Below are 16,030 nucleotides of genomic sequence, written 5' to 3'. Positions count from 1 at the left end.
AATGGTTTCTAGCCTGCTGGGGATTTACTGATGAGAACAAAAGCCCAACGGGGTGGCAGTTACACCAGCCAGGTGGGCTTACCAGAACCCATACTCCTGGGCTGAAACTGAAAGTGAATGGAAGGATGCAGTATTGGTTTTTAACTTCCTCCCATCCTTTTTCAAAATTCCCTACCACTATTTTCACAATGGCTCTCATTACCTGCCATAGACAGGCAGTGCCCCCTGCACCCTGGCTCTCAGTGCTGGCTGCATTCCCAGGGGGAGCTTTCAAATGCCACCGAGGTCCAGCCCCGACCCGGGGCACTTCAATCAGGTGGGCCCTGGGCATTGGTAAGTTTTAAACCTCCCCAGATGACGGTAAGGTGCAGCCAGCGTGGGGAACCGTGGCTCCAAAGAGCATCCCCAGAGCTAGGGCGGGGCAGGGATGGAGGGTGTATTTACAGGAGGAAGCGGGAGCAGCAGTGACAGGGTGAGGCCATCAGCTTTTTAACAACAGGAAATGCGGTGACAAGAAGAAATGTGTGCGAACTCAGGAAGACTTTGGCAAGAGAAGGCAGGTGCAGTTACCCAGGCAGGACAAGTTTAGCTCTTTTAAGTTGTGAGGCAGGACAGAAAACGATACTTGCGGAGAGACTGCAAGACCCGGGAGGAACCACTGGCAGAGGCTGAAATGGGAGGTGGGTGGGTGTACACCAAGACGCCCAGCAAGGAGGTCTGGGGGTAGGAAAGGTGGGGTTCACACTTCCACAACCTAATGGCAATGATTCAATGTCACTTCATACTGGTGGTTCACTTTCAGACAGATTTTGGTGGCACACTTGAAGCAATTAAGAACTTAAAAAAAAAAAAAAGGTAACAAATAGTACCAATGTAGCCCCCAGCACATGCTTCTGAGTGCCTACAAAAGCAGCCAGAATTACCAGCTCACTCCCTCCTCAGACCTTTAGCATCACCATGCTCTCTGAAAACTTATTACTGCCTTGAGGATGCCCTGAGTCCTTAGAAGGCAACATTCTTGGCTGTTCCTATAAATGGGCAATTGTTTGTGCTACACTGCACTCTGCTCTTTCTTCTAATTTGCAGAAATTGGATCCCCTTGCATGTAAATGGGTCCCACAATCTGTAGTACGTTCTGCCTAAGTAACATTGCCTATACAAGTGTGCATTTCACTTGTAACAAAAGCAAATTTTACACATCAAAATATTCATTCACATTCGTGATAGGTCTATAGCAACTTAGGAACACCATGGAAAACCAGTTAAGACCCACTGGCCTGCATTTACAGTTTCTAAGTATCACTATTGGAATCTAGAAATTAACACAGATGTGAAATTTATGGTTAAAAGACTAATGAGGCTTCCTAAGTACCATTAGGCAAATTATATAAGATGATTATGCAGAATTTAACAGTTTGCAACAAGTCTTCAATGTCTTGCTTTAGACTAGTGTCCTACTTCTGAGTTGTAGGTCCACTAGAGAATCCCATATATTTTTCTTCATGTCTTTATCTTCCTCAAATTCTAAGTATAATTTAATATCTTTATCCAATGAAAATTTACTCTAGTGGATTCTCTTTCCTGGTTATCTCTTTCTATAGCTGTCTAGTTTCACTGCCTGAGATTTTGTGATGAGTGTGAGGTTTACCAAGCATGAGTCTGGGGCTACCTGGGACAAAAGCTGCCATTGCTACCTTTGGATTTTTCTCCATGGACATCTTTTTGGCCCAACAGAACTATCTTATTCTAAAGCAGATGAACTTGGCTACAACCCAGGCCGATAGCAGGGAGGTAAAACCACAACCCACAAATCTGGCTGGCCATAACACATCTATACCTGGCCTTCATCCACCAAAACTGAATGGCTAATCTGGCATTTTGTCAAGTCTTGTGGGAAAAGAACATCCATGGCTAAGTTATATGAGGTGTGTACACGGCAATGGGAAGGGAGGGTGGAGAGCTGGAAAGAGGACAGAATAATTATTTGAAATGAAATTTCCTGGGTTATACTGGGACAGTCTTGCAAACCTTTATCTACAATTTTGAAAAGCAAACATTTCTGAAGACAGTTTCTTTGTTATTTTGGTACCAAATGAACTTACTCCAAAAACTGACCTGAATTAATATGAGGTTATTTTAGTCTTTTTTTTATCCAACTAAAGGTGAACCTTCATGTACTTTGCTGCAGAAATTACTGTGTATTTCCTGGCTCCCATGAGGATATTACATTAACATACAGTATACAAACTGAATCGCCTCTCTAAAAGCTGAATTCTAAAAGACATCTGGCCCCAAAGCGTCTGGTTAAGGGATGGTTGACCTGTATCCAACTCCCAGACAGGCGAGTTCTCCAGATTTAATCCTTTTGTAGTTTCTCCACATCATGCAGGTATTTGCCTGACCTCAGCTTTTCAATGATTTCTATGACATTATTTTAGTAGATTCACAAGTGTAGGTAGTAGTGTAGTACTGGGGGATGGGGGGTGACCACTGACCCAGGGACAAAGCAGGGCACAGCTGGAAAGCAGGGACTCTATCCACTCTTTAATGTAGCACATGCTGCATTACACACACACACACACACACACACACACACACACACACACACACACACACACACACTCATCTTCTCCTTTGCTGCCTTTTTCATTTTATTAGTCTGAGACGTCTGATAACTAAGTGTACCCAAGCCTGTGCCGTAGCATGTGTATGGTATGGGCAACATAAAAATACAAAGGTGATGCTGATCTTGAAAAAGAAGATACCAAACTACCATAATTTTAATGGTTGAAACTAATACCCCAAATGAAATGTCCAGAGATTTACTAAAAGGCAAATGTATAGAGACAGAAAGTGAGAGAGGAAAGAGAAAGCAATGGAAAGATCTGTGGTTGCCTGGGGCTGGCAGTGGGAATGAGGATTGACTGTCAACAAGATCTTTTTGGGGTGATAGACCTAAATCCTAAAACTCAACTGTGGTGATAGTTCCCTAGTTATGTAGGTTTACTAAAATAAAAAAAAAATCAGTGAATTGTACAGTTAAAATAGGAGACTTTTTACGGCATGTAAATTATACCTCAATGAAGATGTTAAAAAACTAATTTACCAAATTCTTAAAGTAATACTTTTTATGTCAACACCTCCCCTTTTTGCCTGACATTTCAAATCAATACCAGTTGAGATGAGAAGAGAGGAGAACAATAAATGGAACCTATTCCTGATTATCAAGGGAAAATGAGAAATTGCATCTACAAATGACTGATGTTACATCTAGACAGAGAACATGATCCCCTCCTGATATTCCCTTACATTTAGCAAATGAAATCTAAATGATTTTTATTTTAACATACCACGCATGCCTCTAATTACACTAAATTTTACTTAGTAGTCAGTCTTGCAAAGAGTGTGTAAATTCCTAATGTCAGGAACTATGTCGTAGTCTTCATTGTATTTTCAGAACCTAATAGGTGTTCAATAAATGTCCTCATCCTCAGTACTACAGACATTTTGAGACAGAAAACTCTTCCCCGGGGAGGGCCGTTCTGTGCATTGCAGAATGTAAAACAGAATCCACAGCTCCTACCCACTAGATGCCAATGGCACCCCCTCTCCAGCTGTGACAACCAAAAAACGTCTTCAGACATTGCCAAATGCCCTCTCAGGGATGGAGAACCACAGCTCTAGATGGAAAGGGTTTAAGACAGATCAAACCAAACTGAAGTGGCCACATTTCGACAATGCCTTTCATGCTATCACTTCTGAAGCTAGTGAGAACATCAAGAAAGAAAAGGCATGTGAGTAGCAAATGATGATTCTCTGACCACAGATCCTGTCATACTTTGGAGAGGAAGAAAAGGAGAGAAATTCTTTCCATTCTCCATGTAACTGGGGAGACGCAAAAGGCTTATTCTAATGAAAGGCTGACAGTTTTCAGGATATGTGGAGCTGTGCAAATACATAAGAGAAGAGTCCAAATGCCAAGTGGCCTGTGGCTATAAAACAGTTTGAAAGAAGCATGCTCATTGCCAGCACTGAGCTGTTTATCATGAATTGTATCTATGAGGACAATTTTGAAAATGCTACTGAATATTTATTGGAAGGAAAGATCTGTAATAATTCAGGTCCTGACATGCCACTATTAGCAAATAACTCAACCAGTTGGAAAGGTTTAGAACTGCAATGGTAGAAACCATTAAATTAAGTGTAAGTTTAATACATCTGTGTTTTATTTTATTTTGTTCAACCACCACAGTATTTAGCCACCCTGTTAAGCATAAAGCCTGAAAAGCTATTATTCATATTGTATCTTTATACTCAGACTTCAAACTTTTTAGTATCTATTCTACTTTGGAGATATTGAACATTTCATGTTAATGTTAAATTTCAAAACGTTCATTTTGGGCAAAGTGACCACAGTATACTAAGGCAAAGGAAAAACATTCTTAACACTATCTAAATATGTGCAAACATTTATCAGGATTCATAATACTTTACTTCAAAGCATCTTTATTTTTTATTTAGTAAAACAAAGAAGTATGCTTCCAACCTCAGCATGAACAATTAAGACACTACAAATGACATCATTCTAGTTTTCAACCACTTCTATATTTCTTATGTATCTAAGAAAAAGCTACAGTAGATAGTTATGTCTCAATTTCTCACAGTTGCAAAACAAGCATATCTTTTCCAATTCTGTTTGCAAAAATATTTATATTTTGCTCTGTGAGCCTACTGGTAAACATAAACAGGTTTAGGACTCTGAACTACTAAGTATGTAATTCCTAAATCCACTAAGAGAAAGAACATACACAATATGCAAAAGCACTCTATTCAATCAAGCTCCAACTGTACACATAATTATGCTATTCAAATTAGATTACTAATTTAGACATGTTCTAACATGTCAAGTATACACTAACATAAAAATGTCTGAATAAAATTCAACAGGAATAAGAAAAAAGAGATAAAGAAAATTTACTGACTTTTTAGAAAATGAACTCCTAGTACATAATAATAAAATATAAACTCATGGAAAGATTGGTAGGAAATGCAGCTTAAGTGTTCATCTCAGTAGTGAGTAATAAATACAGTAGTGTCAAATCACCTGAACAGAATACTAACTCTAGTATTCTGCATTATCATATTTGCATTTCGATGAAATTGGGACACATGAAACATGAAATGGCCAAATTAATCTTCATTTTACTTCATTTGAGTTTCCTCACCTATTATAATAAAGTGCAATAAAATCATACATAAAATGCCATATTACTTTATATTGTTATTTAAATTTTCATATGCTTATATTGTAATTTCTCAACTACAATGAACTAAGGCTACTACAATACACCATGTGTAGTGATAATTAGCAGAACTAAAATAGTTGCTTAACATTTTATAAAAGTTTTTAAAATGTATAAATGTATTGTTATTTTTAAGAATCAGCACCAATAACAAAAGAGCTATCCACCAAATGTCATAAATGTGTAAGCCCTTTTGGATTCAACTTTTCCTACTGAAGCTAAAATGTAAAATTGGCACCATGAAGCTTGAAATTGAGATTTAGGGATAAGCATTGGCACCAGCATTTTGCTACTTGCTAGAAATTGCTTTCATCTGGAAATTGCCATTTAGGAAGCTTCCTAGACTTTTTTGTGTGTGTGAAATAAAAACAAATGCAGCATCATAAACTTTCTAACAGCTATTACATTCCATGTACATTTCATGATTCTAACATTACTATATATTAATAGCTAATATCAACTTTAATAGTAGCAAAATTAGGTAATAGAAATGTCAGGAGTCAAAATACAAGTTGTAAAAGTAAAATAAATTCTTTAGATTTATCCTGTGTCATTTTACACTGCTTACAAAAAAGACAAAAGCTTTAACACTTTGGCATTAAAGGGGTAACATGAATAGCTGCTTTGGCAAGACAAAGCAAGCTATATCATTTAATGTATTTGGAGAATTCAAGATTATAAAAGGAAAACCAATAGTTCACGATTTGGCTGATTTTTATTTTACATAGATGCACATGCACACATAGAATACTTCTTACATTCAACAGCCATTGCAACTGCTGAAAAATAAATTTTCATTATATCATAAATAGCAAGTTTAACTACAATTTAAAATACTGAAGCTTGCATTTTATACTCAGCTAAGTGTTGTTCAGATAATGAAAGATGTTCATTGAACATGTGAAAAAACAGATTTTTCTCCAGTCTAACTTAATCACATATATTTGCATAAATAACCTGGACCCATCAAATATAGAAATTGTAGCCAACAGCTTCTATTGCTGGTGCTTTGAGCAAACTAATAAAAAAAAAATCTCTTAAACATTCCACCCCTTAATTTTTCTTTATTAGCTATTCACAAAAACACGAGCAACAGATAAGAGTGGTATGAACCCAGAATTTGAAGTCTGACTGCCTCATTTTGGGTCCTGGGAGCTCTACCGCTTTCTAGTCGTGTTATCTCTACCCAGTCATCTGAACCCTGTACCTCAGTTTCCTCATCTCTACAATGGGAGTAATTCTGCGTTTAGGTCAAAATTAAAGTATAAAACGTTTGAGGACTGAAATGTCCAGTATTAACTAAAACACATGGTAATTATTCTCATCATCTCCAAATATTTCAGTTTGTCTATAACATAACAAGGCCTATTTTTATAAGACGGGTGAAAATGATAGGATACGGTACTTGGCATACCTCAAATAATCCAGTGAGCCAAAAGTCTCATTAATAACTAAAAGGGTTGATTCGAAGGTCCAACCCCTCCAAAGATGCTATGGCCATGACAAAAGTGTAGTTTCTGTAAACTGTCAAATAATGTGTCATTTATCACTCTCCTTTTCAGTGTGCTCATTCATGGATACAACGAGATACGCCTGTTATCGAGAACCAAACAGTTTACCCACCAACAAAGTGATTTCTTTCATTCTTCCCATACTCCCATGTGCCTGTGTCCTGTTGTCCACAAAGGAGAAAAATGAATGAAACAGAAAAACAAGAATTTATTCTATAAGCTGCTTGAGATCCAGAATCATGCTTTGTGATTTTCTTTCTTTCCCCTACTCCCTCTCCCACCACCCTCCACATAGTAGGTCTTAGTGTTTATGGACAGGAACTGAAAGCTCTATGAGAAACAGCCACCATTATCTGTGCAGACAGACACAAGTTAACAGTCAGATCTGTCCCTTTGCTCTCTGCATTTTCTTTCAATTTCATTTCTTCTGTCACTCAGCTCCCATTCAATCAAGCGCCTCATTCTGGTTTGCCTCTGGCTTCTGCCACTTTGTGTCCAAGCACTTGTCAAGAACTTTTCTCACTTAATCTTACTATCCCATCTCCTTTTCTTCTGCCTGCCACCTCGGCCTTTATCTCTTTTTTATTCCATACCTTCTCCCGGGCAATCACAACCTCAGAAACAATTTCAAATACACAGAGGACTTGCAAGCCTACGTTTCCAGTCCAGCCTCTGTCTTAAATTCTAGAACCACAGGCTGTACAACTGCTAATCGCATCTCAAGCCCTGGATGTCCCTCTGGTGCCTCATGTTGCATAAATCCACAACTCGTCATGTTTGCCGGCTGCGCTGCATCCTCCCTATTCACGATCATTACCAACAGCACCTCTGCCTGTTCAAAGCCAGAAGCCTGAGAGTCATCCTTGAAGTCACCATCCCCTCCTAGCTTCTCCCGGTAATGTCTCTCTACTCTTATCAGTCCGAGTTCAGAACTGAAATCCACACTAAGATTCAAAAGCTTTTTTCACACGCCTTTCCTTTTCTATTCCCTATCCCATCCATTCTTTATAAAACACCCAGAATGATTATTCTAAAAGGACAGCCTAAAGTGTTCAAATCCATCCACAGGACCAAATATGGCCCGCAAGACCCTTCCTGAAGTGCCTCTGGCCTTGGGTCTCCACTTCTAGCCTCCTCCCCCCTCCCCCCCGACTGTGCCAGCCACATGGAATGACCAGCTGTCCTACAACACACCTGCCTCGTGAGTACCTTTGTTGCACCATATTCTCTGTTCCCTGTGCTCAGAATGATTTCTCCCAGCCCACTCCCACCTTCAGCCTCCTGGTACCCTCTTACCTGCTCTCCCAGACCCAGATCATAGATCCTTAGGGGAAGCTATCCCCTTGGAGGCAGCACCCCGACAGAGCCCAGCATCCCTTAAGCACTGGCCACAAACTCAGTGAGACTGAGACTCCTGAGGGCAGAAAGAGGGATTTTTTTTAATGTTTGAGGTCTTCCCATCTTACGATGTGCCTTGTATCATATTGACATATATCTGGTGAATGTATAAATATCACCCCAACTAAATTTGACTCAAACACAGCCAAGCTGCTATGTGATTATGTGCGAATTAGAGGCTGACAGCTCTCCTTAGAAGGTGTTAGGGAAAAATTAATAAGGCCATCCTAGTTGTAACTTTCAACTGCCGAATGCAGAGGGTGTGGTCTTTTTGTATATAACTATGTTAGGCATTGGCTATTTTTAATTAAAAAACAAAACAAAACATTTTGTTGTGTGTTTTTACTGACTCTGACTTATAACATGAGCTGGCTCAACATTAAGGCTTCCCAACGGCTTCATCATGTTCTACCATAATGGGGGTGGTAAAGGAATGGAATGGTTAGGGGCAAAGGGCCAGAGTGGACGGAAGCAATAATTACTAGTAATGACAGAGTCACAGGCACAGTGAGAAGAAATGCCTGAGGACTCACCTGATCAGCCCTCACTCCTCAGGGAATAAACCTTACACTTGCAGCCTGAGAGCTCTCCAAACTTGAAGATGGCAGATGACAGTAATGCTGATTTAGTCACACCTTTCGGTACTTTTAGAAAAATCCGAGTAAAGCTGATCACTTGCAAATGAATACATGATATGGTACAAAGGGATTAGGTCAGCTGGGGATCTATAAAATCGGAGAGGGAGGTACAAAACTGCCAACAATCGATTTTGTTTTTTACTCGCCTACTTTATAAGGTTCATAGAGTCTCAAAAGCTCTGTATTTTTAGTAAAGGCCCCCAGTAAGGCCAAATTTCTCCAACTTCTGCAATAAACAGTCTGCTTTTAGGAAACTGAATTTTTTTAAACTAAGTTTTTAATCACTTTCTGATTTAAAAATAATATAGCCCTATAACATCAAGGATAAGAGTGAATGAGACATCAGAAAGATACACTAAAATATCATAATAACAATAGTTTCTTTATACTTCAAGCTCTAGGGGATACGAATCCCTTTTTAAACACATATTGGCTCCAGTGTGTAATCAAGAAAAAATAGAGGAGGTAGGGCTCAGGGGAAGGGTTTTGAAAACATTACAAGGTGGTTTTACATTCTCTTTACATTTGGACTGGAGTTAGCAAGGCTATAACACAGACGTGGAAGTGTTGACGCAATGTTCTCCCTACAAGACAACACACTTGCTTGTTTGATATAAGCATTCATTTCCTTTAAAAACCATAGTCTTATGGGAATGACAGATGACACCGCTGTAGTAATGTGGTACTCCCATAACAGTTCATTGCCAATACTTTTTTAGATTTAAATAAACTTATTGAAAAAAAAAAAATCTCAGGGCACCACACGTCTCCTTTCTCTAATGAGAATGATGCAAGTACTGAACCCAAACACAGATGAAGTTAACATGCCTCTCCACTGTGTTGCACTATCAGTTGAAGGCTTCGTGCTTCCTACTTCACAAAGCGGACATGTGGTTTTCTTTTTTGAGCTCACTGCATGAACTAAGCTTGAGCTCTCCCTCCACAAAGATATGGAGGTGATATTTCCCGTGCAGTCAACTCCTGCAAGTGGCTGTGGGCATGCGCCTTCCTGCGGTCCCTTTGCCAAGGGGCCAAGCATGGGATTCTTTTGAAAGGCATGATACAGTACAGCTATATTATAATGCAATATAGAAACTCATGCAATAGAGTTTAACTATCACAAAGGTTCAAAATTCAGAGGTAGTGGAATGTTCTATAAGGAGCACTGGCCTCATCACACAGCTCTGAGCTCCACTCGTTACTCTGAAACTCACTAGTGTCACCTCGGACAAGTGCCCTGATCTTTCTAGGCCTCAGCTGCCACATCTGCAAAAGAGGATAGATAATACAGCAACGGCCACACAAGGTCACTGTGAGGATTCAAGGAAACAGTGTACGTAAAGATCATAGCATGCACATATTGATAGTAAACGCTCCCTGTTAGCTATTCATTCCAACTCTTACCCAGAGGTGATGACCAGCAAGGACTAGAAATACAGTCAGATAAATCATGCTCAGAGCTGTCTTCCCCTAATACACACCCCACGCCCTGGAACTCAGCAATGGCCCAGTCTTGACGGGCTGTTTCTGCCAGGTTGCATGGAAACTGCTTGCTTTTATAAGTTGTATAACCCCTCAATACACGTCTCACGATGCATAGGACAAGCACTCTAGAAATATCAGCTCCCAACTCCCCAAGCCCAAAGTGAAGAGAATTAAAAATAGTACCTATGACTGGGGAGAGTAAATGACCTTCATTCACTTATATCCACATTAAAATTAGGTCACATTTCTTATACATGTATCTTCTGACAGCAAAAGAAAGCTCGATGTCAGGAGAATGTTATTTAGAGACTTAAAAGTCATCACAGATAAGCCACTAAATAGATAATGGATAACACAGACAGGAAACAAAACAACTAGATGTAAACTCTGAAGAATTAGTTAATAATAAATCCTGGACCTAACTCAAGTCACAAGAGTGATCAAGGGATACTTTCACTATAGAATAACCCAGAGCAAAGGAACATTTGAAATGTAAGTATTGATTGGGGAAATCTGTTCTCTGCAAAGGAAAGCTGCACTTGAAGTAGAAGGTATTTCAGAGAGATGTGAGATGTCTCGGCTGATGGCTGAGGCTCTTCCTGACACACTGCAACTGAAGGCACACTGAAGCAGACTACTAGAAGCTCCCTCCCAGGGAGTTTTGATTTTAAAAAAAGAAAGCCAACCTTGAACGTCTGTCTTGAAGTACCTTTCAATGGCAGGATATGTTAGCTAAGAGGTTTCATTAAACACGACATCAGTCTGGGAGCAGTCTGTTGCCTATGTGTCTACTACAGCAAGTAGATTTCAATTTCTAGAAGAGACAGTAAAGATTTACCAAGGGCCAGAACAGTATCTAGTGTCTGGGTGGTCATTTAAGAAAGCCGCAAAGGTAGGTACCACGGCCTCTCTCGATCATTCCCAACCTCTGGAACTCAGGTGAGAAATTTGACAGGCTGTGGAGCCCCTTTAAGGAAGTACTGCTTACAGCCCCCCCAAAACTGCTTCCAATGACACTGGGACTAAGGCCTCAAGGAAGCCTGCTTATTAAATGGGAAGGATAAATTATTTCCATTTCTGAACATACAGTTTAATATGAAGCAAAGGGCAAGGCCTCTGTCTCTGCCCAGGGGGAGTTCTCCAGCTGGGACTGAATTCATATGCAGGATGCTGCTGTTTGTGGATTGATTACTGCTGCCCGTGGTGGTTTGCTTGAGTGTGTGGATTGCTGCAGCTACGTGCACAGGCAAGAAACAAAGCTGAGGGCACCAACCTCCAGTGTAAACTGACATTTTATTAATACCAATATTTCTCTTTTGACTCTCTGTATATATGAAAAGGGAAGTAAAAAGCAACAGAATTCACCTCAAACTGAAGGAGAAAACTCACTTCACCTCCTGGCACCTCTACTACACACTAGGAGGTATGGAACCACTGGCAAGTTATTTAACAATAATTATGATGATAATCGTTAACAGTCACGGAGAATTATGTTGTGAGTGCTGTTAATCATTTTGCATGCTTTAATCCTTAAGCTTAGATTTCCTCATGTGTAAATTGAGGATAATAAGGCACCTATTTCATCTGCAAGTTAAGGCAGCAGGGTCAAAAAGATCAGTTTCGACACAGACAGACATGGGTTAAAACCCTAGCTCTAATTTCTACTATTTGATCTCACTGAGCTTCCATTTCCTCATCTCTGCAGCAGAGATGAAGCCACCCACCTCAAAGGACTGCCATGAGGAACTGAAGGAGACAGTAGGTCAAATACCAGCTGGTATCTGTATCACCAGGTGGTGCCCAATAAATGTGTATGTTCTCTCTCCTGTTATACATGTGAACTGCTCCTGTTAGCAACCACCAGGAGCGAGGTACACAGTATCCAATGATACATTTCCTTTCATAAGGATGATAATTTTACCCAGAGCAAGCTTAATATGCTAGATAATGGCTCAATAGCTTTACATCATCTATGAACTCATTTAATCCTCACCACAATCCAGTGAGATAGGTACTATTGTTATCCCCATTTTACAGATGAAAACATGGAGGCAAAGAGTTTGGGCAACTCGCCCAGATTCAAACAGAGGGTACCAGACTCAGCAGCCTGGCTCCATAGCCTGTCCTCCTAACCAGGATGCAACAGTGCCTATTGGGTCAACCTGTTTGAGATTCCATGCTTACATGGAATCTCTTTCAGAGATAGGCACAGGCTGCTCTCAAAAACAGCAATGTGTTGACTTGAATAACTTTTCAACTTCTGAAATAACATTTTGTGTATTTTCTTAGAATTCCTAAAAAAAAAACCCCTACATTTTAAATAAGGTGCCTATAACTGGTTCATCTTGTTCTGTATGCTGGAATACCATAAATAAATGCACTTCTTTCTCTAAAGACTACCTAAATAAATCTTACACTAAAATATATCCCTGAGTTTTGGTTTAAACAATGATTTCAAGTCCAAATTAAACAGATCACAGTCTTAATGTGATCTGTTTTGTTAAACTAATGTCTTCTATACCAATACTCCAAATATTCCACTTACTTTTAATATTCACTGTCTAACAGCCACACAGCAGTACTGTATGGTCTTTCAAAGTACTATTCCTTTTACAAATTTAATCAACTCAAGTATTAAACATCAATGATGATAATCCATTGGTCTGCTTAAAAGAAATCTCTAGGGGACAGCTGAGAAAAAAAAGGTTAAAGATTTCTATCCTTCAAAGTAGGACACTGCAGCTACCTATAAATCATGCTCTTTGTTTATTAAGATAATTAAGCCCATCAGTACACTTAACTTTCAGACTCAACAATTGTCTGGCATGAACAATTTCCACTTTTACTAAAACAAAGGGGATGTGTTCAAAAGGGGGTCCTCTGCATGCTCTCTGCACAATGCATGCTATTTTAAAACATGATTTATGTGTCTAATTCCTGGAGCTGCCTTGAAAAATACACTGGGTTCTTCCTCCCGTGCTCTCTGTTAGGAGAAGACACTCCAATTTGAAGAGTGCACTGTGTTTCAGACCGCGGGCAGCTATATCATGTCAGCATTTTCATTAAATACTGTTCAAGCTGGACTTTAAACAAATGGAATGGAGAGCCACAGCTGCAGCCACTGCAGAGAGACAAAGTTATCCAGCCGGGAGGCTTACATAAGAGGTGCAGGACAATCAGTGAAACCCAAATGTCATCATCTGAATCCTATTCCTCTTGAGACTTGCCCACATTCTTAAAGTGTATGAAATCACGTGCACAGAGCGTTTTTCTCATTTTATTTGCCTTAGAGCACAAAACACCGGGTTGATATATAAGTTGTTTTTTCCCTAAAGGACTAGGCTCCAATGATGGAAACGTTGGCAACTTCTGCCTTGGGGAAGAGTAAAGTGGGAAACGCGGGAAGCCTGCAGGCCTGAAAGGAATGGCTTAGCTCCCCTTTCCAAAGATGCATCACAGTACTGGGTATCCAAGAAGAGTCCCTTCCCCAGGACTTAGGATGTAGGTGGACACCCCCCCACACACACACACACACAACAGCGCGCACACGAACACTCACACGCACGCACACACACAGTCAAGGAGCTCAGAATGTGCAATTAGCAAGCAGCAGGCGAAATGCCCTCAGAGCACCTGTCCTCTCCCAGCACATTTCCAACTGGCACATTCGTCAGAGGCTGGGGCCAGCCAGTCCTGGACTCCAGACTCTCCCCGCGTCCACATGTCCCGTCCCCCTTTTCGCACCCTGCACTCCCCCACCAAGCTGGAACGCCGCTAACGAGATGTGCCACCCCCGGCTTCCCAAACCATAAAGATAATAAAAACGCACCTCTCGCTTCCCACGCCTCCCCTCCAACTTCAGAAAACTCCAGTCAACTTACTGGGACTCAGGAGGCAGGGAGCCCTGTTGGGGGACCGCGCTCCGAGGCAGCGTCGCAAACTCCGGCGCGCAGTCCCGTCGGCCCCGCGCTGCCCCGCCGCAGCGGCGGGTGCGGGACGAGGCGCTGCCGCTCTCTCTGCACCAGCCAGCCGCCTCGGCTCAGCCGTGCCCGGCGCGGGGCACTCGCCCGGGCGCACGGCCCGGCGGCGGCGGCGGCGGCGGCAACTGAGGCTGCAGCCCGCCGCACGGACCCGAGCGCTGCAGCTGCCGCCGGCCCGGGAGTGCGAGCACCGGGTGCGTGTCTCCGGCTCCACGGCAGTCACGGCTCAACAAGAAACCCGGCACGAGAGAACCCGGCGTGCCGCCACCCGGGCGCTCGCATCGCGGGCGCGCCGCCGGGCGAGCAAGCGGGCGGGTACCGCAGTCCGCACTCGCCGCCGAGCCGCGGAGAATGACAGGCGCCGAGGCGGAGCAGCCGCGCGGGGCGCGGGGCGCGAGTGCGCATGATCCCGGCCCGCTGCGGCACGTCACGGGGGAGGAGGGGCGGGGAGCCGGGGCGGGGAAGGGGCGAGCCCGGAGAGCCGGGAGGGGCCGGGGTGGGCACCCGGGGGATGCAAACTCGCGCTGCTCTCTGCTTGCTCGGGGAGGGGTGCAGGAAGACTCTCTCCTCGGGCTCTGCTAACCTAAAGCTCTATGGTTGAACTTGTTTTTCTCTGGAGTCCATTGTCCCTTCAAAGGGACTGTTTAAGCGGTCCTTAAGGTCCCAGGCGAGCCCACAAAAGCCAATTTTACTAAGCTGATAGCTTAACCATAAAAGGATTGTGATTTGGGGTACAATGGTCCTCTACTGCGCTTGCACATTAAAACCAGCTGGGAAGCCTGTAAACGCCCTTTGCCCTGGCCACACCTCGGAACAAGTACAGGACAATCTGTGGGTGGGGTCCAGGTATCAGTGGGTTGTAAAGCTTCCCCAAAGATAGCAAGGTACAGCAGTGTTTCTCAAACCTTTAATGTGTGACACAGTCTCCTGGGAATCTTTTTAAGACATAGATTCAGATTCCGTAGGCGTGGGAGGACAAGGGGCGATCCTTCGTTTCTAAGAGGCTCTCAAAAGTTGCCAGTGCTGCAGGTCCAGATCACCCCATCATTGCTACGCAAAGTGTGGTCCAGAACCTGGAGCAGCGATTCTGAGGGTCACTCTAGGAGGTTTTTAAAAAAAGTAGAGCAAATGCCCAGGCCCTACCTACCATGGTAGTGGTTCTGGTTCAGCGGCTGGGCAAAGGTGGGGCTCTGGAATTCCATTTGTAATAAGCACTCTAAATAAATCTAATAGGGTTTTTGTTTGGATCAAACCAGGTTTTCACCAGCCACCTGGTGTTGGGAATAGACTTTTGCATGGCAAAGAACCAAGCCAGGTCTAGAACTCAGGACATCTAATTAAAAATCCAGTGCATTCTAAACGAACCAGTGGTTTATCTGACTAGTCCCAATTATCTACAATTATTATGAATTACTTAGCAGGAAAAATATATATATATAAATGGTATTAAACATAAATGCATACATTCTATTGAACACTGTTACACATAGGAAAGGGAGCTTAAAATTGGCTGGGGAAGCAGCTCATTCGGGAGGGAGCAGGGAGCCGAGTCATGGAATAAGGGCTGGCAGTGTGTTGCAGAGGGTATGGAGGAGGAAATAAACTTCGTACCCAGCCTAAAGCACTTTGGGGAAGAGGATCCACGGACCAGACTTGGCCTGCTGCTTCTGAGCGTGGTGTGAAACTCAAGCATTCAAGAGATTACAGGCATGGCA

General features: G+C 42.2%; 1 protein-coding gene across 2 annotated transcripts in view; it reads right to left on the bottom strand.

Annotated features, from left to right (window-relative positions):
* PAG1 (phosphoprotein membrane anchor with glycosphingolipid microdomains 1) overlaps positions 1-14,710 on the bottom strand; it is a 138,189-nt gene extending 123,479 nt beyond the window's left edge. Inside the window, exon 1 of one of the 2 annotated variants that reach the window (XM_076005198.1) lies at positions 14,165-14,710. The gene's annotated coding sequence lies outside the window, so the exon portion shown is untranslated. The remainder of the gene's footprint in view (positions 1-14,164) is intronic. The other variant, XM_076005197.1, reaches the window with a different exon arrangement.
* Positions 14,711-16,030: the final 1,320 nt, after the last annotated feature.

Source organism: Microcebus murinus, chromosome 7 (genome assembly GCF_040939455.1).
Source record: "Microcebus murinus isolate Inina chromosome 7, M.murinus_Inina_mat1.0, whole genome shotgun sequence".
Lineage (NCBI taxonomy): Eukaryota > Metazoa > Chordata > Mammalia > Primates > Cheirogaleidae > Microcebus > Microcebus murinus.
Note: the sequence above shows the minus strand (reverse complement) of the source record. Positions and strands in the feature narration are given on the sequence as shown.